We start from the raw sequence: 25688 nt of genomic DNA on the forward strand, positions 1-25688 counted from the left end.
AAAGCGGTTCATTTTAGACTATTCAAACCCTATTTCAAAGGAAACACGCACTCATTAAAATCACTTAAGATAGAGGACCGAGTCACATAGTTTTGTTGACGCTGAGAACGGAATGTAAATGTTTCTAAATAACATTCCTACAACGTTCTTTGAACGTTACTAATGTTTTCTTTATTTTTATGGAATTGTTTCTTAATATTCTGAGAACATGACTTTTGATATAACCATGAGGAAACCTGGAGAAAACATTGTGTTGAGGTACTGAAATTCCCATAGACGAAGGTTACTTAGGACAACCCATAGGACAACCCACGCTCTCACCAAGCTCTGAGAAACGTATGGTTCACAGAACGTTATGTGCTAGCTGGGCTTCCTCCATTCTATAGAAGACAACACTGTTGCTACTGTACAGTACAGTACAATAGTTGGGGATGTAGGATAATTGGGGGTCCAAGACAGTTGGGGGTCTAAGATAGTGGGCGGTTTTGCTTACTGAAACATCAAGTAGGAGAGGAATAGAGATTCAGTAACCATTGATACTTGTAATTCCATACATGGTCATCCCCAACCAGGGGTCATTCTGGTTAGCAGAGTAAGTGGTATAATGCTATGCAAATGGGAAGCTGAAAGAGGTCAGCCTGACTGCAGTCAGAGAGATCAAATCAATGACTGTTGTAGGCTTCCTAACCAACTATACTCTAGTCCAATGTTTCCCATCTCCAGTACCCCCAACAGTACATATTTATATTGGAGCCCCAGACACGCAGACCTTATTCAGCTTATCAACTCATCATCAGGCCCTCAATGAGATGAATCAGGTCTGCTTGTCTGGGGCTACAACACAAATGTATGTTGTTGGGGGTACAGGAGGACTGGACTGGAGGAACGCTGGTGAGAATGTCCACAACCGTCACTGATTAGATCTCTGACTGCAGGGTCAGCCTGACCTCTTTCAGCATTCCATTTGGAACTTAGGCACTGCATGCCATTATACCACTGGCCTAGTATAGTCTCTTCACTGGGTTTTAAAGCCCTCTCCTCATGTTCTAACACACTCCTCTGTTCTCTCACACCAGGCCCCGTGGCCCGCTAGTGACCTCTACTAATCAATCCATTTGCCTGTTCATGGTCGGCTCAGTTAACCACATGGCCCTGTTCGTCACATACTCTAAATCATGCTGGTAAATATTCAATCAAATTTGGCACGGTCAAATTCATTTGTAATATCAAGATTTGAATGGAGTTGGATGGTGTGATTTCTCATTCACCTGAGGCCTGAAGCATTTAGGTATTTACTGTAGATTTGGATGTATGAAAATCATCTGAAAACCTTTATGTCTGGGTGAACTCTGACCCTGTAAGTGCCACTCATTGCTTTTGTATTTATTAAGGATCCCGTTTAGTTCCTGCCAAGGCAGCAGCTACTCTTCCGGGGGACCAGTGAAATTAAGGCAGTTATATACAATTTTAAAAACATTACAATACATTTCACAACACATTTCACAACACACCATGTGCCCTCAGACCCCTACTCTACTACCACATATCTACAACACAAAACCCATGTGTATGTGTGTGTATAGTGCGTATGTTATCATGTGTGTGTGTATGCGTGTGTGTCTCTTCACAGTCCAGCTGTTCCATAAGGTGTACAGTGTGGAATAGAGTTCCATGTAGTACTGTGAGCCTCCCATAGTCTGTTCTGGACTTGGGGACTGTGAAGAGACCTCTGGTGACATGTCTTGTGGTGTATGCATGGGTGTCTGAGATGTGAGCTAGTAGTTGAAACAGACAAGCTCAGTGCATTCAGCTTGTCAACACCTCTTACAAAAACAAGTAGTGATGAAGTCAATCTCCTCCACTTTCAGCCGGGAGAGATTGACTTGCATATGATTAATGCTAGCTCTCTGTCTACATTTAAGGGCCAGCCGCCCTGCCCTGTTCTGGGCCAATTGTCATTTTCCTAAGTCCTTCTTTGTGTCACCTGACCAAACAACTGGACAGTAGTCCAGGGATGACAGAACTAGGGCCTGCAGGAACGGTCTTGCTGATAGCGTTGTTAAGAAGGCAGAGTAAGGCTTTATTATGCACTTTATCATACTGTAGATGACAGTTCAATCGTCCTCCCAGGAGCTCAGTGTTCTGTAATGTCGCCTCCCCAGGTAATGCATCTCTAACCTTATTAGAGTCTCTGTTCCAGCCCAGCCCCTCTCTCTCTCCCCGCCACAGACAACCGTTTATATAGTGCTAAGCCGACAACATTCTTTTACTGATTACATTTAAGCTTTTAGAGTTTTAAGACATTTTGCATTAAGACCGGTCTGCGTCTAATAAAATCAAAGGCCGACTTCTGATCCAGTCGGATATATTACTAGACTTCTTCTATTCTAGAGGTTTTAATAGTTAGTGCTGGGTCAGGTTTCAGGACGGGAGCGTATTTATAGTTAAAGGGAAAAACATGGGGAGACATGATTGTTTTTTACATGGTTTATCTGAAGTAGTTTCCTGTGACCTTCCAAGTCAACCAGAATCACATTTCTAACCCGTTTCCAGTCCACAATCTCATTCCAAAAGTAATCAGTCAAACTCAGTTAAGGTGTGCAAAGCTGACATCAAGGCAAAGGGTGACTACTTTGAAGAATCTAAAATATATTTTGATTTGTTTAACACTTTTTTGATGTCTTCCCTATTATTCTACAATATAGAAAATAGTCTCCAATAAAGAGAAACCCTTGAATGAGTAGGTGTGTCCAACCTCTTGACTGGTACTGTAAGTGTAGGAATGTGTTTAGTGAATTACAGTTAATATACTAGACAGTGACAGTAACAGTTACACTGGTGGAAACAGTGCAGTAATTGTTGTAAACAGGAAGTGCAGGACAACCCATCCCCCACTGCTGAGACAATTCCTGGATTCTAATGCACAGGCACTTAGATGTTGTAATGCCTCCTCAGTAGAGAGCGAGCAAAATAAAGAAGGGAGACGCCGTGTTAATATTTGATGGGAAGCATCAATGAAGACACAGGCTGACTATCGACAGCAGCATGAAGTGGGAGAGGGGGGAGAGGAGGGAGTGAGGGGGGAGTTGGGGTTGAACGGGGGGAGATTACATTTCAGCCTCTCTCCCTCTTGGACATGACTGCCTGCTGGTCCATTTGCAGTCACACAGAGAGACCAGGGACCAATCCAACAACACTCACTGGGCAATGAACAGCACAGCAACACTATGTTGTGGTTAGACGGGTTTCGGATAAAAACAGGCTGTTAAAGTGTGTTACTGTCCCCCACTACACAAGGTTGTGTGAAAGCGTGTGAAAGATAACAGTGTGTTGTACAACACACCCACACTTCCGGCCATATAGCCATAGCAGAAACGCTAGCTCGAGAACTGATAAAAACAGATACAAATGTTGATCTATTTATGTCACCATCACAGAGGGTGAGACACTAGGTAGCTAGGAACAATGGAACAGAGAATAGAGATGGTCATTTAATGTCAGTTCTGAGGTAGAGAGATAAGGAGAATCTCTACTGTCCAGTCCCCAGCTCTTCAATAGCTGACCGTCTCGCAGGCTTGAAATATCAGGGAGGAAGACAGGCAGAGACAAGAGCTGGGTAAATAGCATTGTCACATGGGCAACAAGTCAAACGATATGCCGACACAACACACAGCGCGTGTGTGTGTGCGTGCGTGCGCATGGGCGTGACTGCATGAATGAGTGTGTGCATACGTATGCGTATTTGTGTGTCTGTGCCCGTATGTGTGTGTGTGTGTGTGTGCCCGTGTGTGTGTGTGTGTGTGCCCGTGTGTGCCCGTGTGTGTGTGTGTGTGTGTGTGTGTGTGTGTGTGTGTGTGTGTGTGTGTGTGTGTGTGTGTGTGTGTGTGTGTGTGTGTGTGTGTGTGTGTGTGTGTGTGTGTGTGTGTGTGTGTGTGTGTGTGTGTGTGTGTGTGTGCACATGGGCGTAACTGCATGAATGAGTGTGTGCATACATATGCGTAATTGTGTGTGTGTGTGTGTGTGTGTGTGTGTGTGTGTGTGTGTGTGTGTGTGTGTGTGTGTGTGTGTGTGTGTGTGTGTGTGTGTGTGTGTGTGTGTGTGTGTGTGTGTGTGTGTGTGTGTGTGTGTGTGTGTGTGTGTGTGTGTGTCCGTGTGTGATTCTGTTCTCCCTGTTGCTCCAGAGATTAGGAGAGGAATGTGTTGGCAGGCAAGGGAAGCCAAGGAGGAAAGGATTTTCACCACAGACTGCTTCCAAGGTACCTGTGTTCCTCTGTTGTCTCCGCTCTCTCTTTTCTCTCTGTCTGAGCCATTTAGAACTTACTGTAAATCACCAGATCTCCAGGGAGTCCTGCTCAAGATGACTAGAATCTTGACAACCCCTGAGAAAGCCGTAACCTTTCCGTTTTTCAGTCCAAGCTTTGGAAAAGCTCTGTGGTTCCAAAACAATCAAATTGTAAAGGGGCCACTTAGAATGTTATTGTCATGGAACGTTCCGAGTCAAAATGGAGGATAGTTAGCTGAACTCTTTAGCTCTGCAGATGGGCCTTACTGTACTCTGTCTGTGGGTTGATTACACCCCACAGATTACACCCCTGCTGTGGCCTCCATCTGTCAGTGGCTTGTACTGCCTGGAGATAAACAGCCCTACCAAACAAGCTCAGACTGATCCACAATACATCAACTGCCTTACTGCCACGGCCTCAGGGTCACTATGTATATCAGCATGATGCAAAACAACATGAAGCTAATATGCGGTCACTACTCTTTACCATGTGGCTCTTTCACATACTGTACATCTACCCATTGGAGTGATTTGCAAAGGGAAAAGGGAATGCAAAACAGGCCTGTTCTACCATGGTGTTTCTGTCTATACCTTATTCCCCTCTCTGTGGGACCATAGGGGCCAGCCCCCTGGTCCTAGTAACACAGCTAATAGGCTTTACTGAGCCCAGGAGCATGGTAGGCCAGATGTGCAGGGTGTGTGTGCTAGTGAAGATGTGTGTGTTTGGGTGCGTGTGCACAGCCAGCGTGGTTGGCCAGATGTTTCAGCAGCCATTAACCCTGTGTGTGTGTGTGTGTGTGTGTGTGTGTGTGTGTGTGTGTGTGTGTGTGTGTGTGTGTGTGTGTGTGTGTGTGTGTGTGTGTGTGTGTGTGTGTGTGTGTGTGTGTGTGTGTGTGTGTGTGTGTGTGTGTGTGTGTGTGTGTGTGTGTTGTCATGACGTTGGCCTGGGGGGTAGGTTTGACAGTCATAAATACCTCTTTCCCCCTTTTTCCTCTCTCTACCCTACTGATGTTACATTTGCAAAACCCTTGGTTAACATAGAGATTCTGGGAACATCAGAAGGTGGGGGGAAATGAACTATATTCTGGTAATCCGACCAATGGAACATATGCGGTGGTACTTAATGAATATGATGTCAGTTCGGTTGTCATCTGAGACATTCTCATCAATGATAAGATGACATAAACTCTACAGTGGAAAGTCTACACATCAGAGTTATCGGATTCACATGGAATTGTTGTTCAATTTAAATGTTTGAATATGAAATTATTTGTGATGGGAAGAAATGTGATTTTAGCTTCTAAAATGTGAGATTTGGGTTTTCATAAGATAGGGCTCTGCTCAATCAGTGGCCTGCCCCTGTGAAGGGACATGGGCTATAAAACTTTTCAAACATGCCCTCCTCTCCCTTTGTATATAAGCCCTTGACGACAATGTAACCTCCTGTTCCGAGGACGTGAGGACGACGGTCCGATGTCAGAATGGTTCAGATAATAACTACAGAACGAAGCCAACATCAGCGTGAGCTTTGGTTGCGAATGGTATGAACTTTGAACTCTTATTCACTACAGAAGTGATACCTCCTAGCCTTTGAGTTAGCAACAGCCGCTGCAAACGAGGGTTAGGAAGGATCAGACAGAGTATCCCATCTACCACACAACGAAGTTACTACAACGTATTCAATTTTCCAGCAGAGACATTCTTCAAAGGACTCGGTTGGGCAACACGGCCTTCCATCTACCACCAACCTCCTGAAGCGCAGCTCAGAGTAAATATTTATTGCATTTTCTTTTCCAAATGGGCGGTAATTTAGAATGCATAAGATGTATTTACGATAGAACAGCTTCGCCCTTTCTTCCTCAGTCTTCCCGCTCTTTCACTCAAACCCAGCCCCTTTTCTTTTGTATAACCAGCTGTCATATCTGTTCCGCCTGCTAGGAACATTTTCCTTTTTGACGTAATTTGTAATCAAGTTATGATTTAAATATGTGTAATTCTGTGTGATTAGTTAGGTATTTCGTCAATAAATATTTAAACCCAATTTTGTATTGTTGATTCAATTTGTTAGCCAGGGTTCGTGCAGATAACCAAGAATTTACAACTTTCAGATGAGACTGAATTAAGATGACGATTAATATTGACTGCTATTGATGTAAAATATTACTAGGTCTTTAAAATTTATTCGGAAAAGAACAGCTCTATAAATATTATGTTGTGGTGCCCGACTCTCTAGTTAATTACATTTACATGATTAGCTCAATCAGGTAATATTAATTACGGATAAATTATTTTATAGAATATCATGTCATATCACTTAATCCGGCATAGCCAAAGACACGACAGTGTGTGTGTGTGTGTGTGAGAGAGAGGCCATGTAAAGTAGACGACATCAAACTATAATCACTTAAACCCCTGAGAGCAAAGCAGAGCAGAGGCAGGCAGCCAGGCAGCCAGGCAGGCCAGTCTATAAGACTCAATCTGGACGAGCGGCCAGGCTGACCATGTGAGATCCCCCAGGGCTTTGTCGTCCCTCACTGACTGTTGCATTTTGAAAGTGTGACCGTGCCAACGTGTTGAGAGATCAGGCCTCCCCAGCCCCCCTGTACCTTCATATGGCTGTTCCTGCTATTATAGTAACCATCAGGCTCTGTCTGGAGGCCAGGCTGATTTTCAAAACAACCAACCAAAATGTTAGCGAGTCAGAATTGTGTTCCATGTGCGGGGTGAACTGTGATGATTGGTGTGACTCATTCTAGGCGACCGTGTGTTAATCTGACATCAACACCCTCTCCACGGCGTGGAGCAACAGTCCCCGAGCATACGTGCCTCTGTCAGTGTGTTTGGTTTGGCTCCACCAGTTGAGAGATCTCAGGCTGATTATGTGTTCAGCTCCAGTCCTGCACCTGTGTTGTGATCTCACCTCACCTGACCTCACCTCTGTAGAAACATAACATAAACTGGCTAGAGAGAGAGAGCGGGAGAGCGGGAGAGAGAGAGAGCGAGAGAGAGAGCGAGAGAGAGAGCGAGAGAGAGAGCGAGAGCGGGAGAGAGAGAGAGAGCGGGAGAGAGAGAGAGAGAGAGCGGGAGAGCGAGAGAGAGAGAGCGGGAGAGAGAGAGAGAGAGAGAGCAGGAGAGAGAGAGAGAGAGCGGGAGAGAGAGAGCGGGAGAGAGAGAGAGAGCGGGAGAGAGAGAGAGCAGGAGAGAGAGAGAGAGAGAGAGAGAGAGAGAGAGAGAGAGAGAGAGAGAGAGAGAGAGAGAGAGCGGGAGAGAGAGAGAGCGGGAGAGAGAGTGAGAGAGAGTGTGGGAGAGAGAGAGAGAGAGAGAGAGAGAGAGAGAGAGAGAGAGAGAGAGAGAGAGAGAGAGAGAGAGAGAGAGAGAGAGATAAAGAAAGAAACCATTCCCTTCTCCAGCGCCAGCCTACATTGGAGGATTGTAGTAATTGATACATAGAGAGGCAGGATGGTAATGATCAATGTGCAGAGGTAATAGAAGGTAATATCATTTCTGTCATCCCCAGTGCTCTCGAGCGGCTAGATGTTCTTTTACCATTCGGCCATCAGATTTGTCACCAAAGCTCCTTATAGGACATATCACTGCACTCTACACTCCTCTGTAAACTGGTCATCTCTGTATACCCGTCGCAAGACACACAACACTAGTTGATGCTTATTTATAAAACCCTCTTAAGCCTCACTCCCCCCTATCTGAGACATCTACTGCAGCCCTCCACATACAACACCCGTTCTGATAAGTCACATTCTGTTAAAGGTCCCGAAAGCACACGCATCCCTGGGTCGCTCCTCTTTTCAGTTCGTTGCAGCTACAACAGCTGCAACAAACAATCAAACTGGACAGTTTTATCTCAATCTCTTCATTTAAAGACTCAATCATGGACACTCTTACTGACAGTTGTGGTTGATTTACATGATGTATTGTTGACTCTACCTTCTTGCCCTTTGTGCTGTTGTCTGTTCCCAATAATGTTTGTACCATGTGTTGTGATGCTACCATGTTGTGCTGCTGCCATGTTGTGTTGCTAACATGGTATGTTGTTGTCTTAGGTCTCTCTTTATGTAGTGTTGTCTCTCGTCGTGACGTGTGTCTTGTCCTTATATATGTATATATAAACACTTTTTTGTATCCCGTCCCCCGTCCCCGCAGGAAGCCTTTTGCCTCTAGTTAGGCCACCACTGTAAATAAGAATGTTCTTAACTGACTTGCCTAGTTAAATAAAGGTTAAATAAAATGTAGATCTTGTCTTTGGAGGAAACATCTCGCCTGTCCCAGTTGTTTCATCTCACTGAAGAGGAAAGGAAAGGAGACAAGGAGAGGAGAGGAAGCCCGGGTGTGGCTATTACGTAATACCTGCTCCAGGTTCCCATTAGTCTTTATGTCACACTGAACCAGCCCAACTATGGAATGCCATAACTACACTGCTGACATATCGTCAATACTCCTGCACACTGAAGGTGACTGTTGCATTAAAAAAAACGTTTCTATACAAACCACACATGTTCCCTATTCGTATTTGTGGCTTAACGCTACAACATAAACTCTACATCAGCACCGTATTATTACCATGCCGGTTATTCACTGGGGACAGAGTTTCATAGTGAAAGATATTCACCTACTTCTGTGTCTATCGGGGTCACCGGGGCAGAACACAGTAGCAGCAGCTCTTTATAAAAGCCCACCTGACAGAGGTAGAGGGATCTGTCTATACAGCCTTATGCTGAGGGAGGCTACAGTAACTCAGCGTACATATCCACTCCTCTCCTATTCAATCAAAACCAATGGTCACACTACATTTTTACATGATCATAGTTGCACATGCAGTATGTCTTTTAGCTACGTATATGGAATTGTAATGTTGCAGTGAAATGACATTTGGGGCATGACGAAACATAGGCCTAGGTACTAACTGAATTCCACACATGTGGTTCATAGAATGTGTAGCCTAGTGTTAATTAAATAACACCTCATCCATGCAGTAGTCTTCTGTAAGACTCAGTACAGGACAGCTCCAGTGCTGCTAGGTGACCTAAACTGGGACATGCTTAACACCCCAGCCATCCTACAATCTAAATTTGACGCCCTCAATCTCACACAAAAATTATCAATGAACCCACCAGGTACAACCCCAAAAGCCATAAACACGGGCACCCTCATAGATATCATCCTAACCAACTTGCCCTCCAAATATACCTCTGCTGTCTTCAACAAAAATCTCAGCAATCACTGCCTCATTGCCTGCATCCGTAATGGGTCTGCGAGCAAACGACCACCCCTCATCACTGACAAACGCTCCCTAAAACACTTCAGCGAGCAGGCCTTTCTAATTGACCTGGCCCGGATATCCTGGAATGATATTGACCTCATCCCATCAGTAGAGGATGCCTGGTTATTCTTTAAAAGTGCCTTCCTCACCATCTTAAATAAACATGCCCCATTCAAGAAATGTAGAACCAGGAACAGATATAGCCCCTGGTTTTCTCCAGACCTGACTGCCCTTGACCAGCACAACAACATCTGTGGCGTTCTGCATTAGCATCGAATAGCCTCCGTGATATGCAACTTTTCAGGGAAGTTAGGAACCAATATACACCGGCAGTTAGAAAAGCTAAGGCTAGCTTGTTTAAGCAGAAATTTGCATCCTGTAGCACAAACTCAAAAAAGTTCTGGGACATTGTAAAGTCCATGGAGAATAAGAGCACCTCCTCCCAGCTGCCCACTGCACTGAGGCTAGGAAACACTGTCACCACCAATAAATCCACTATAATTGAGAATTTCGATAAACATTTTTCTACGGCTGGCCATGCTTTCCACCTGGCCAGCCCTACCCCGATCAACAGCCCTGCACCCCCCCCCGAAGCAACTCACCCAAGCCTCCCCATTTCTCCTTCACCCAAATCCAGATAGCTGATGTTCTGAAAGAGCTGCAAAATCTGGACCCCTACATATCAACCGAGCTAGACAATCTGGACCCTCTCTTTCTAAAATTATCTGCCAAAATTGTTGCAACCCCTATTACTGGCCTGTTCAACCTCTCTTTCATATTGTCTGAGATTCCCAAAGATTGAAAAGCTGCCGCGGTCATCCCCCTCTTCAAAGGGGGAGACACTTTAGCCCCAAACTGCTACAGACCTATATCTATCCTATTCTGCCTTTCTAAGGTCTTCGAAAGCCAAGTTAAAAAATAGATTACTGACCATTTCGAATCCCACCGTACCTTCTCCGCTATGCAATCTGGTTTCAGAGCTGGTCATGGGTGCAACTCAGCCACGCTCAAGGTCCTAAAATATATCATAACCGCCATCGATAAGAGACATTACTGTGCAGCCGTATTCATCGACCTGGCCAAGGCTTTCAACTCTGTCAATCACCACGTTCTTATCGGCAGACTCAACAGACTTGGTTTCTCAAATGACTGCCTCGCCTGGTTCACCAACGACTTCTCTGATAGAGTGACTGACAATCCTACCAATCCTTGACTTCGGCGATGCCATTTACAAAATAGCCTCCAACACTCTACTCAACAAATTGGATGCAGTCTATCACAGTGCCATCCGTTTTGTCACCACAGCCCCATATACTACCCACCACTGTGACCTGTATGCTCTCGTTGGCTGGCACTCGCTTCATACTCGTCGCCAAACCCACTGGCTCCAGGTCATCTACAAGTCTCTGCTAGGTAAAGCCCCGCCTTATCTCAGCTGACTGGTCACCATAGCAGCACCCACTCATAGCACGCGCTCCAGCAGGTATATCTCACTGATCACCCCCAAAGCCAATACTTCTTTTTCCTTCCAGTTCTCTGCTGCCCATGACTGGAACGAACTGAAGAAGAAAAAAATCACTGAAGTTGGAGACACATATCTCCTTCACTAACTTTAAGCACCAGCTGTCAGAGCAGCTCACAGCTCACTGCACCTGTACATAGCACATCTGTAAATATTCCATCCAACTACCTCATCCCCATACTGTTACTTATTTATCTAGCTCTTTTGCACCCCAGAATCTCTACTTGCACATTAATCTTCTGCACATCTACCATTCCAGTGTTTAATTGCTATATTGTAATTACTTCTCCACCATGGCCTATTTATTGCCTTACCTCCCTTATCCTACCTCATTTGCACACACTGTATATAGACTTGTTCTACTGTATGTGTGTTTATTCCATGTGTAACTCTGTGTTGTTGTATGTGTCGAACTACTTTGCTTTATATTGGCCAGGTCGCAGTTGTAAATGAGAACTTGTTCTCAACTAGCCTACCTGGTTAAATAAATGTGAAATATATATATATTTTTTTAATGCATGGGGTCATACAGTAGTTTACTGTAAGGCTCAGTACAGGACAGCTGCTGAATAACTCTGTTAATAAACTCATTTATCCATGCTACAGTGGGTAGGACTGAGGAAGAGGCTATGCTAAGCTATACTAGCCCAAACCTCCTGGGCCTTCGATACACCATCTCCTCATAAATCATCTTCTCACTTCCTCCTTTTGTTCCAGGAGACACTACACACACAGACCATGGCACAAGATGATATCGTAGCCATCTCGGAGGTTAGGGTTAGCACAGAGTGATAGGAAACAGCAACACCTAAGTCCCAGCGTCCCAGGCTCTTTGTTATTGTAGAGGCCGACTTGTCCCAGTCCCAGGGCTATAAGTCAGTCCACCCAGAGGTGAGTGTTCCCAAGGCTGTGTTTTGTCCCAGGCAGGACCAGACAGGCTCCAGGGGTGTGAAGTGGTGGATATTAGGCTGTAGCAGGATGGAACCAGACTAATTAGTCTATTTCCATGAAATACCGACTGGCCGTCTGCTACATGGTGAGAAGACTGATCATATTATCCTACTGATTCATGGCACACTGTGACAGACGCTGTTTCACTGTCAATGCTTGGACGGGAAACAAAAATGCTGTTCCTCAAAGTATGATTCATTACTAATGTCAAGTAAATTAAGCAATCTGTATTATCACGGACGGAGAGGTTCACAAACTCAATACAAGCCTGATGAAACTTTAAAGGGGAGTTCCGAGTGGCGCAGTGGTCTAAGGCACTGCATCGCAGTGATAGCTGTGACACTAGAGGTCCTGGTTCGAGTCCAGGCTCTGTCGCGACCGGGAGACCCATGGGGTGGTGCACAGTTGGTCAAGCGTCATCCGGGGAGGTTTTGGCCAGCCGGGATGTACTTGTCCCATTTCGCTCTAGCGACTCCTGTGGTGGGCCAGGTGCAATGCACGCAGACACGGTCACCAGGTTTACGGTGTTTCCTCTGACACATTGGTGCGGCTGGCTTCGGGGTTAAGCGGGCATTGTGTCAAGAAGCAGTGCGGCTTGGCTGGGCCGTGTTTCGGAGGATACGAGGCTCTCGACCTTCGCCTCTCCCGAGTCCATACGGGAGTTGCAGCGTTGGGACAAGACTAATTACCAATTGGATATCAACAAAAAGGGGGTACCATTTTTCTTTAATACTGCTACACAAACAAGTCATATAAGCAAGGTTGGTTCCTGCATGAGACTGACACCAGGCTTCTTACCTTGAAACTGAGATACTGCTTTTGGTTCCCAGAGCAATGTTCTGGGCATACTGCCAAATTGCTTAGTCAATCTGTCACTCGCATGAACCCTATTAGACAGCAGCATTATTCTAAACATACGATTGAATACACACACAGAACATTTCCATCACAATGCATTACTAACGTCAAGTGGAAAAGGTGCAGAGTAACAAAGGTGCAGGTTATCAGTGTGTTCATGTGGTTTCATAAGCAGTATGACTCCCAGAAATGGCTGTGTGACGGCAGCTAGTCTGTTCCTCTGTAGAGTGGTGCCAGGTTTGGTCCTCTCCTCTCTCTTCCCAGGATGGCCACAGCAGCCAGTCATCCACTCACATGGTCTCTGTGTGACTTCCTCAAACAAACCCCCTTTGTCTAAAGCTACCACACACACACACAACACACACACACACACACACACACACACACACACACACACACACACACACACACACACACACACACACACACACACACACACACACACACACACACACACACACACACACACACACACACACACACACACTGCATTCCAGAGACAGGGAAACACCCAACTCAACCCGACAACACTCAAACCTAGTGCACATAAAAACTCAAGATGTTGTCGACAAAAGATTTTAGCCTTAGGATTCATATCTGTGTTCAACGGATTCCAAACAAAGCTCCCCATGACTGATCATCTACATGGTCACACTAGTGTGCATGTTACACCATAGAGGCAGTTCTGTTCTGGGCTAAACAGTCACATGATCACACAGGCCGTAGTCATGTGATGGGGGACTGACTGTGTGGTGGGATCAGACCAGCTGACCCTTCAGCAGGGGTAAATATGTTAACCTAATCTGCTCAGCTCTACTGAACACAGGCACTGTGAGGAACACCTCAGAGCTCTGTGCTCGGCCAGGTTTGATTATACCTCCACTCCCATTAATTCAAACTTTATAAACTACACAAGCTTCCAACATATAATTGAATGAGATACCAAACCCATTCACAGGGTTGGTTAACTCTTCAGATTCCTCGGGTCTCCATGGAATTAGGTAAATCCGCTTTTAGTTCTCGCACTCCACAAAATGTATTACATTTAGATTCCCTGGTGCCACTAGGGCAGTTTGGAACCGATGATGATGAATGAGTTCACAGAGATGTGCAATAGTTTTGACTGATTGATTTAGTACCTTGTTAATGAAGGCTGTGATGTTGCTTGTGTTCTAATGTAATGTACTTGTCATTGGATCTTGTTATATTTCTTTAAAATCTTTTGCTTTGTGGTCTCAGGCCACCATTGAAAATGAACACTGGTCTCAACTGGACTCCCCTGATTAAATAAAAGTAGCTAAGAATGTATCAAATGACAATAGAACAGACGCCAGAACAGAAATGCCAAAAGACCTGTCAATTCTAAGTCTGTGTTCAAAAACCTAGCGGGGGTGTAAGTGGGAGCGTCACAGTGAAAGTGTCTCTCTGGTCTCAGTGTTAAAAGGTTACATCGCCGTGCACTGCCCACATACTGTAACAATGAGGAGGGCTCGTAAAGCTCTGCATTGACATGATTGGGACTTCCTGTATAAACACAAACACTTCTTTGACAACTTCCGTCACAAAAGCTCTGAGAAGATTAAGAAGTATACATGCCCTGACTTCTGCAGAGGCCGTATCTCAGTAAATGCTGTACAGCCACTGCAGACCTCAGATTGACCATACAGAGGCTTTAAGGCTGTCTGTCTGTGGTGCTATCTAATCCTCCAGACTAGAGCCAGGCGTGTGTGTGTTGGCCCTGTGGCATCACTTCACTACACTCTCACCTTAGCAGCACCAGTCAATCTCCTACTACCTATAAAACATTCACCAGCTAAAGCCAGGACCAAAAGTAGCATAGACCTGTCAGGAACCTCCCTGTCATAGAGCTAGGAGCCAGCCAGGGGACAACACAGACCACAGTCACAGCTCTGACTCCTTTAACCCTTTATTTCGTTCGTTTGAATGAAAACATTGAAAATCGATACCAGTGAAAGTTGAACGGAGAGAGTTGAGGTTATTTTTTTCTGACTTGAAGCCGAATTGTTTTGACTAGCAGAAATCTCTCTCACACTCACTCAACAACCCAATACCTCTCCGTCAGATCACTGACAGCAGCCTGATAGCAGCCTCGCTCTTCTCTCCTAAACGCTTCAAATCGATCTGTGGGCACATTGTATCCACTCACCTCACCAGGCGTTTGATAGACAAAAGGCTGCCAGCAAGAGCCAGCTATCTTTAAATAGATCATTTAGCAGATTACAGACCGAGACTGAGGGATTTCTAAGCACGCAGAGACAAAAGGACCTGGTAGGGAAGTGATACTGAAACAATGGAAATCTGTTCTGAAGTTCACGGAGCTCGCAAAGTAAAAGTTGAAAAATAATGTCTTTGTGAGATCAGATTAGGCAATGAAGCGAATTGTAATACTTGTATCATTACGGTGCCTCAGCCCACTCACAATATGTGAACAACGAATACGATCATCTGTGATATTTGATCACAGGATATGACACAGATATACACACACATACACTGAATGTACAAAACATTAAGGTCACCTGCTCTTTCCATGACAGACTGACCAGGTGAATCAAGTGAAATTTTATTGGTCACATACACATGGTTAGCAGATGTTATTGGTGACATACACATGATTAGCAGATGTTATTGGTCACATACACATGATTAGCAGATGTTATTGGTCACATACACATGGTTAGCAGATGTTACATGGTGATTAGCATATTGGTGACATACACATGGTTAGCAGATGTTATTGGTGACATACACATGATTAGCAGATGTTATTGGTCACATACACATGATTAGCAGATGTTATTGGTCACATACACATGATTAGCAGATGTTATTGGTCACATACACACGGTTAGCAGATGTTATTGGTCACATACACATGGTTAGCAGATGTTATTGGTCACATACACATGATTAGCAGATGTTATTGGTCACATACACATTAGCAGATGTTATTGGTGACAACACATGATTAGCAGATGTTATTGGTCACATACACAAGATTAGCAGATGTTATTGGTCACATACACACGGTTAGCAGATGTTATTGGTCACATACACAAGATTAGCAGATGTTATTGGTCACATACACACGGTTAGCAGATGTTATTGGTCACATACACACGGTTAGCAGATGTTATTGGTCACATACACACGGTTAGCAGATGTTATTGGTCACATACACATTGTTAGCAGATGTTATTGGTCACATACACATTGTTAGCAGATGTTATTGGTCACATACACACTGTTAGCAGATGTTATTGGTCACATACACATGGTTAGCAGATGTTATTGGTGACATACACATGATTAGCAGATGTTATTGCGAGTCTGACAAAATACTTGCGCTTTTAGTTCCGACAGTGCAGCAATATCTAACAATTCCCCAACAACTATCTAATACACACAAATCTAAGTAAAAAAATGGAATAAGAATATAAATATATGGATGAGCAATGACAGAGCGGCATAGGCAAGATGGTATAGAATACAGTATATACATATGAGATGAGTAATGCAAGATATGTAAACATTATTAAAGTTGCATTATTAAAGTGACTAGTGATCCATTTACTAAAGTGGCCAATGATTTCAAGTCTGTATGTAGGCAGCAGCCTCTCTGTGTTAGTGATGGTTGTTTAACAGTCTGATGGCCTTGAGATAGAAGCTGTTTTTCAGTCTCTCGGTCGCAGCTTTGATGCACCTGTACTGACCTCGCCTTCTGGATTGTAGCAGTGTGAACAGGCAGTGGCTCGGGTGGTTGTTGTCCTTGATGATCCTTTGACATCGAGTGCTGTAAGTGTCCTGGAGGGCAGGTAGTTTGGGAAAGGGAAAGGGGGATACCTAGTCAGTTGTACAACTGAATGCATTCACCTGAAATGTGCCTCTGATTCAGAGAGGTGCGGGGGGCTGCCATAATCGACATCACCCATGGCCACGCAGTCATGGGTGAACAGAGAGTACAGGAGAGGGCTACGCACGCACCCTTGTGGGGCCCCAGTGTTGAGGATCAGCGAAGTGGAGATGTTGTTTCCTACCTTCACCACCTGGGGGTGGCCCATCAGGAAGTTCAGGACCCAATTGCACAAGGTGAGGTTTCGTATAGCTATAATGATTGGTTGAAGGTAGGTGGGGTCAGGAGTTCCTGTATAAACACAAACTCACTTCTTTGACAACTTCCTTCACAGCAGCTCTGCATGAAAGCTATGATCCCTTATTCATTTACTTGTTAAATCCCCCCCAATCAGTGTAGATGAAGGTGAGGAGACAGGTTTAAAGAAGGATTTTTAAGCACTGAGACACGGATTGTGTACACGTGCCATTCAGAGGGTGAATGGGCAAGACAAGATATTGAACTGCCTTTGAATGGGGTATAGTAGTAGGTGTCAGGCGCAAGTTTCCTGTGTGTATCAAGAAAGGTCGACCACCCAAAGGACATATAGCCAACTTGATACAATCCCCTAGGAAAGCTTTTGACACCTTTTAGGCGTCCATGCCCCGATGAATTAAGGCTGTTCTGTGGCAAGGGGGGCAAGGAGTTCCTAATGTTTTGTACACTCAGTGTATATTTAAGTCTACTTTAGTCAGTGGTGACACAATGACCTCAGAAAGCCCCCATTCCAGCACTTTCCATGTCCTCACAATCCACTCAACCACAGTTCAGAGCATGAAGAGATTGTTTTTATTACCCAGACAATTCAATTAGACTTCCATCACCACATTATTACAAAGCCTCTCTCTCATTCCCCGACCCTTCTCTCTCTCGTTACCGGTTTCAGTCGACGAAACCTTTCTCCTTTTCCTGTGAGTGTGTAATGCTGCTGTCTCACCCCAGGCCTCCTGGCTGATGGGCGGTCACATGATGATCCAATGACCAGTACTCCAGGGAAACAAAATCCCTCTGTCTACACTGAGGTCTTCCTCTGTGAGACTGAGGTCTTCCTCTGTGAGACCGAGGTCTTCCTCTGTGAGACCGAGGTCTTCCTCTGTGAGACCGAGGTCTTCCTCTGTGAGACCGAGGTCTTCCTCTGTGAGACTGAGGTCTTCCTCTGTGAGACCGAGGTCTTCCTCTGTGAGACCGAGGTCTTCCTCTGTGAGACCGAGGTCTTCCTCTGTGAGACCGAGGTCTTCCTCTGTGAGACTGAGGTCTTCCTCTGATGATCAGAGACAACAAGAGTTGTAGCAGGATCTTGTTAGAACATGGTACAATTCAGGAAAATATAATTATCTTTGATTAATAGGAGATGGTGTGTGTTTTTCATGTCAAAACAGAATGACACTTTGACACTATCAGTTTTCTGCTGCAGAGAACACATCCTTACGTGATGAAGACCAAAGTTCAAATTCAGACTGCCATGTCTTTGTTCTAGTTTTCAGACGACCTTTCTTGTACATTATGTATGACAGACAAGCCATAGACAGTCAATCATGAGTGTTTAAAATGTTTTCTATGACGACAACCAATGTTGAAAGGTCAGAGGTCACAGCCTAAACACATCAGCAGCGTGACGTCTATAGAACCAACCATTGACTTCTAATCGAACTAGTCTTTGTGCTCCATTATAACCCTGAAAAGGGTTTTTTAAAAGGGGATCACACACTAGTCTTCCGCTCCGCTCGTCCGGACACGGGCCAGAGAGTTGGGTGCATGAACTCTGATGTCCTTGGTCGTCACTGTGGGAACAGGAGGAGGATCTATATTATGGTAAGCTGCACCACGGCTCTCACCTATGGTGTTGACACAGTGGATAAAATAGTGCTACGCCTCAGTGTGTTTCATTAGCTCCCTATCAGCCGTGAAATAAAGCTGCCACCTGTGCCCTCAGCCACTCCCCCCTCTCTTTCATCTCCTCTCTCCATCTCTTCCTCTTTTACTCAGTGACAGTCTGTTTCAAGGAGGCTCAAGACACCCCCCTCTCCCCATCTTACACTCATTCACACAATTTATTCCAAGGACAGACAGTGTGTCTCCAAGTTGTCATGGCACATTCTTCAAGAATTCGGACAATTATTTAACCATTAGCTCCTCATTTCCATCCCAGCAGGGGGCCGTGAGGAGGGACGTCCATTTGATTAATATCAGTCATAATAGATCAAAGGGAATGTCAAGCTCTTTCTCTCTCTCTCTTTCATAATGTATTTCCATTCTGAGCGTGCAGTTCATCAAGTCTAGAAGTTGAGAATCTCTCCTATTTGAACAGTGAGGACGTTCACGCTTCACTTCACTAAGGTCCTATCAAACTGACAAACGCTCATCCACCATCCATTGCTATTACATCACCGCTGTCTGCTGTGCTCGGCTGGCTCATTCTCCTCTGACACTGCTGTGGATAGGTAGAGGGGCTCTGTTCTCTAGGACAGAATGTCCTGAACGATCCCTCCACATAGAAATGTATTGTGTAGAATGGACAATGTTCTATCATACAGTGTTCTATCACATTTCTATCTACATTCAGTTTTATGAATGTGTCGTGCTGGGCTACTTTCATCCTGACATCACTGTAGATTAGAGCCGTTTCAGTTGGATCACATGGAACAGGTTTTGAGCAGCTCCCTCTGGGCTCTGGGACCAGTGACTTAATAACAAAACACTGCTAAAAGAAAGGGAGTACTGTCATTGAGATTGGATTGAATTGAGCCCAAAGCCATTTCAACCTTTTGAGATGCACCTGAGCAATGTTCCTGTCTCTGTCTCTTAAGTGTTATGCCCCCCTTTATCAGCACCTGGTCGTGCTGCTTCTCCAGTTTCAACTGTTCTGCCTGCGGCTATGGAATCCTGACCTGTTCCCCGGACGTGCCACCAGTCCCAGACCTATTATTTGACCATGCTGGTCATTTATGAACATTTGAACATCTTGGCCTTGTTCTGTTATAATCTCCACCCGGCACAGCCAGAAGAGGACTGGCCACCCCTCATAGCCTGGTTCCTCTCTAGGTTTTGGCCTTTCTAGGGAGTTTTTCCTAGCCAACGTGCTTCAACACCTGCATTGCTTGCTGTTTGGGGTTTTAGGCTGGGTTTCTGTACAGCACTTTGAGATATCAGCTGATGTACAAAGGGCTATATAAATACATTTGATTGGATTTGATTTAGTGTTCCTATCCAAGGGCCCGCAACCAACACGTGGAACATTACCAAGTTCAACCACTCACTGGCTCAATCTCTCCTGATGTGGCCTTTTCTGCTTCATTAAATCACTGAAATCCATCATCAGCCTCTTGGTCCACAGGGCCCTTCCCTGTGTAGGTTGATACTCAGCAGTACGGTTGGTAATACTGGAGCTGTAGCAGCTCAATAGTTATAGGCAGGGCCAAAGATATACAGAGTTTGGTGGTCAACTTGCTTTGAGATTCTAGAATTATGATGGGCACCATGTTGGAACCAAATGAATGGAAAGTAGAATGTCATTGTTATTGGATGGAAAAGAATTAACCAGATACTTAAAGGAGAGCAACAAGACAAAATGGAATAAGGAGGAGCTCTGTGGATCCCTGTTCAAGAAGTAGCCCTGTCTGTCCGCACAGAGACACACGTACAGTATGAGGGTGTTAAGTCATATGTTATTACCACCTGGCTGAAAGACCCTGGACCGAGAGACACAGAGGGTGGGTGCAGCGAGGTGTGATAACACTGTGATTACACAGCTCACACAGTCATAATACCCGCCATTTAACCTGGCTACAGCTAGATCAATACGGGAAGCTTGAGTCGAAGCTCTATGAGTTCTCTATGAGGTCTTCAGGGGAAATACGTACTCATGTCCATTGAGAGTTGTCATGCAGCAAGCCTACTTCAAGGAAATTAGCTTTTTTTTCTTTATCTCAGAAAAATGGTTTTAAAGAGACCGAGCATATTACATCATATTGTAATGTACAGTACAGCTTTTGAATTGATGTAATTTGCACAACAACAAAAACAAATATTTTTTGATCAGATAAAATGTTTGTGTGAACTTTAGAAACCCCTGACCGTATCCTAAGTCTAAACACTAACGACAAGTGGTGTCATGGCCCGTTATCCGTTTAGCTCAGATCCTACTAATCCCAAAACGTCCCTCCTGTCCCGTTCTGTCCCTAGAAACACAGCACAACAGTCACAACACCATACATAGGCAGTAGACCCTGTGTAAATATCCCACTGGTGGACACAGATGCTGTAGTACTGTATTACTGACTATCAGGAATAATGAAACACTAAGAACGTGCTATACAGTACAGCTAATGTAACAGAGTATAGGCTACATTACATAATGGTAACATTACATGCTCATGAGTTTCCCTTTCAAAGCAAGTTAATTCAATCTTCTCGTCCCAGTTGCAGAGATCCATTGTGCAGTCAGATATGATCATTTACATGTCTGTATATTCACCTCATAATCACCTCTCAACAACATGACCCCGTTATATCATGAAATGGTTCTAGTGTTTCATTAAGGTCCCTCCCCCTGGAGAGTATAAATGAGATTATCTATCTATGTCGACAGTGAGAGAGAGAGCTCCCCCACTCCTCACCTAATCCCCAGGAGACAGGAAGTCAGCAGGAGAGAGACTTCCTGTCCAGACGAGCCAAACGAGCCAAACAGCCACGGCCCGAGAGTTTCAGGCTCTGTCCCACCTTTCTAGTATTGGCCAGTGTGTTACTGTTCCTATGTGCTTGTGTCTGTCGGTCGGTCGCCCGATCTGCTTCATACATGTTCCATCGCTCACCTTCGTGTTAATGAATAATGCATTACTGTCTCTATGATGTTGTTGTTTCTATGTTTCTGTGTATTATTTTGTACTTTGTGTTTTGAGTGAACCCTCAGGAATAGGGAAGAGTAGCTGCTGCGGGAACCAAATAATTGAATAGCGAACAGATGTCATTGGCTGAGACTGATGACAGAATCATGACATGTTGACAAGGAGGAGATGGTGGAAAAATGCATAAAAAGACAACCAGGAGAGGAACAGCGGGCACCTTGTGCAAACTGACAGCTACAAAGATTACAGTGCTGCCTTTGAACACTTTTGCGGGAATGACAATTTGAAATTGTCAACCTAAAAAAGGTAACTTGCATAACTGTGTGTGTGTGTGTGTGTGTGTGTGTGTGTGTGTGTGTGTGTGTGTGTGTGTGTGTGTGTGTGTGTGTGTGTGTGTGTGTGTGTGTGTGTGTGTGTGTGTGTGTGTGTGTGTGTGTGTGTGTGTGTGTGTGTGTGTGTGTGTGTGTGTGTGTAAAAATCTTCTCCTCTCCTCTTTTTCTCCTCCTCTTTTCTCCTAACGCCAGACAGCATTACTACGCATTAGATCAAAGTTCAGGGGGGCCCGAGCTTTTCGTTACACATTACACTCTCACTCTCTCCACAGTCCCCTCTCTCCACAGTCCCCTCGTGACTAACTAACCCAGTGCGTACTGCATCCAAGGGCTTGCCTCCCTCTACTCACTGTCACAGGACTGCTCTCTAATAGATACCATTGATGCCTATCAAAAGTTACAGTATGTTATTCAATAGTCATGTATGTAGTGAAGTCCTATGGATATAGGTTTATAGCCAATCACCAAGACAACATCACTATTTGCTATTCTTTAATTCACGCCCATCATCTCTCAACAAAGCGAGGCTGTGTGAATCAGAGTCTGTCTGTCTGTCAGCCCGTCTGTTTGCTGATAAACACACGTCTCAACACGCGGCTACAGTCATGGCCTTCAGAGGTGACGCGCTGGACGACTCGCATGTATACCCTGACTAGTCCATTGATGTTCTGTGTAGTTTTGTTGTTGAGCCAAAGATGCCATGTTATTGAGGTGATCCATTCATCACAAATAATCACTGAAGCACAAAATGGAATAAACTGAAGTTTCTCTCTGCCACAATTCAGATCTATAAGCAGTATGCATATTAAGCCCAGAGAGCCAGGTGTGTGCACTGGGCAGCTACCCTTTAATACCTGAGAGCACCACGCTATGTCTCATTCATTCAGTTAATGGCTACAGTCAGTAATATGTCCATAAGCTTCTTCAAATGCCTCGGACCCCGTGGCCTCATGGGAGCAGCCCTCTGGATTAGCGCCAAACACGCATTACTGTACTGAACTGGATAACCCTCAGCCCATAGGCTCCGATGTAAGCTATTGATTCTCCCAGCAGCACACATCAGCCTTAAAACCACTGGATTACGAAATCTCCACAAAACTATGCTAGACATATTGGTCTAATGTGTGGTAATGGGATGTGTTCCTGCCTGGTCATAAAGACAGAGGGAGTGTTTTTTTGCTTTAGGTAAACCAGTGGAGGCTGGTGGGAGGAGCTATAGGAGGATGGGTTCATTGTAATAGCTGGAATAGAACGGTATCAAAACACATCCAACACATGGAAACCATGTTTGAATCCGTTCCATTTATTACAATGAGCCCGTCCTCCTATAGCTCCTCCCACCAGCCTCCTCTGATGTAAACTTATGAACAGGTGGTTTATGGATATCTGAAATATTTTTGCTGAATCTTTTAACATGCAACACAGAACATAAATAAATTGGTAGAAGTGTGTATTTGCACTGTTGGGATGTTATTGTTTTACAAAACTTTACCAGGGGTCTCCAGTTTCAACTGTTCTGCCTTATTATTATTCGACCATGCTGGTCATTTATGAACATTTGAACATCTTGGCCATGTTCTGTTATAATCTCCACCCGGCACAGCCAGAAGAGGACTGGCCACCCCACATATGCTCTCTCTAATTCTCTCTTTCTTTCTCTCTCTCGGAGGACCTGAGCCCTAGGACCGTGCCCCAGGACTACCTGACATGATGACTCCTTGCTGTCCCCAGTCCACCTGACTGTGCTGCTGCTCCAGTTTCAACTGTTCTGCCTTATTATTATTCGACCATGCTGGTCATTTATGAACATTTGAACATCTTGGCCACGTTCTGTTATAATCTCCACCCGGCACAGCCAGAAGAGGACTGGCCACTCCACATAGCCTGGTTCCTCTCTAAGTTTCTTCCTAGGTTTTGGCCTTTCTAGGGAGTTTTTCCTAGCCACCGTGCTTCTACACCTGCATTGCGTGCTGTTTGGGGTTTTAGGCTGGGTTTCTGTACAGCACTTTGAGATATCAGCTGATGTACGAATGGCTATATAAATACATCTAATTTGATTTGATTTGGTCTCTACCTCATGAGTTCAATTCCATTATTGTTATGTTTACATTTCGGTCAATGATTCAGTTTTCAATCATTATTCTTCCTCAATGAAAACGTACTGAATTGATGGTTTGGCGTGTGCTGTCAATTACGTCTGTCATTGCGCACATCAGTTTGACTTTAGCCCATCTGCCGACCAATGGGCACTTATATCATAATCTATTTCATGAAAAAGACATGAGGTGACATTGATGCTGTATCAGCGGTCAGCACGGGTTCCTGGTGATGACAGAAGAGAACCATATATCAATAAATGAGTTTGGCAGCAACTAGGCTGTAAATGACATACACAAATCTAATAGGCTACAAGTGACTACTCTGTTAAGCTCGAGGAACAATTGTAGAACCCTATAGACTTCAATTGTGGTTTAAATGCAACTGTGATGGTTTGCTCTTTCCATATTCTAAGAGGGAGTCCATACTTCACCTTACAGAGTCAAGACGATAGTGACATTGTGCAATTCAAATAGTTTAAACCGACCCATTACAAACTCCTTGCTTAATTTATTGGAATTGTTATGATGTAGCCTATTTAACCGTTTACACTCTAGGGAATTGGCTGATGTGGATAGGGCTAAATTGAAATGTTTCTTACAGAAGAAATATTAAAATGCATAACCATTGTAGTAACTGAAAGGGAACAGGTTGAAGAAAATGATGAGAGGAAAGATGAGTACACAACAGCTCACCTGACAACAAAACAACATCAACATTACACTGGATTTTATGTGCATTTACGCCACATTTGTTGATAACGAAATCTGAAAATACTCTGGACACATTCAGTAACCTGATAAGACTATTCCTGGAAAATGTGGGGTAGGTGCAACATAAATAACGTTTGAGTGAGAGGACTAACTGGTGTCTCCAAGTAACCACACCTCTCCAAAGTGTGAACAGTTCCTAAGCAATTTCAATGCACTTTTAATGACTCAAAGAAGAGTCTTCAACTATAAGGTCATTTTTTGCTCTCCTAGCTGTGACGTTGAGGAACTAGAGCAAGCACACTTGTAATTCTTTCATTTGGAACACACCTGAATCGCCGCCATCACACAATTACTGTTGTTTACACAACCCAAAAACGGTCCGTTATAAATCGCAATCTAGGTCAGGTGGGCATGATTTGAAATCTTGTTCTATTGCCAACATGAGTAGCTAAGTTATAAAATACGATCTAACAGCTTTTACGAGGCAATTCAGAGAAACCAATCGTACTTTTGGTGTACATAGAAAGGAGTCATTGGTGCATTCGGGTGCGTGTGCCAAGACACATTTTCTTCATAATAAACAAAGTCTCATTCTGTTCAGAACAACAAAGAGTATGACGACATGTCATATTGTAACTGTACATAACACTTAATGGTCATAAACGTTGACACTGTATATGACATGAGTTTTATCATTTCGAAATGTGAAGTTCACATTTGGACTCACTGATTGGCTTGCCTGTATGACATCAACGCGGTATTTACTATAATCCTCAATGTCTCATATTTCAAAACACATTATTAAGTCATCTTAATTTATTCAGACAACAAAACATTTGCAAATGTTGCCCAATTAGCGGGTGGGATATGGGCAATATTTTGTCGTGCGTGGTCCTCA

The 25688-nt window shown here is 44.3% G+C and overlaps 1 protein-coding gene across 4 annotated transcripts in view; it reads right to left on the minus strand.

Moving 5' to 3' along the window:
* The window catches only part of LOC124011189 (phospholipid-transporting ATPase IH-like), an 84518-nt gene that overhangs the window by 58038 nt on the left and 792 nt on the right, over nucleotides 1–25688 (minus strand). The window lies entirely within an intron of this gene.

This window comes from Oncorhynchus gorbuscha, linkage group LG23 (genome assembly GCF_021184085.1).
Source record: "Oncorhynchus gorbuscha isolate QuinsamMale2020 ecotype Even-year linkage group LG23, OgorEven_v1.0, whole genome shotgun sequence".
Taxonomy (NCBI): Eukaryota; Metazoa; Chordata; class Actinopteri; order Salmoniformes; family Salmonidae; genus Oncorhynchus; species Oncorhynchus gorbuscha.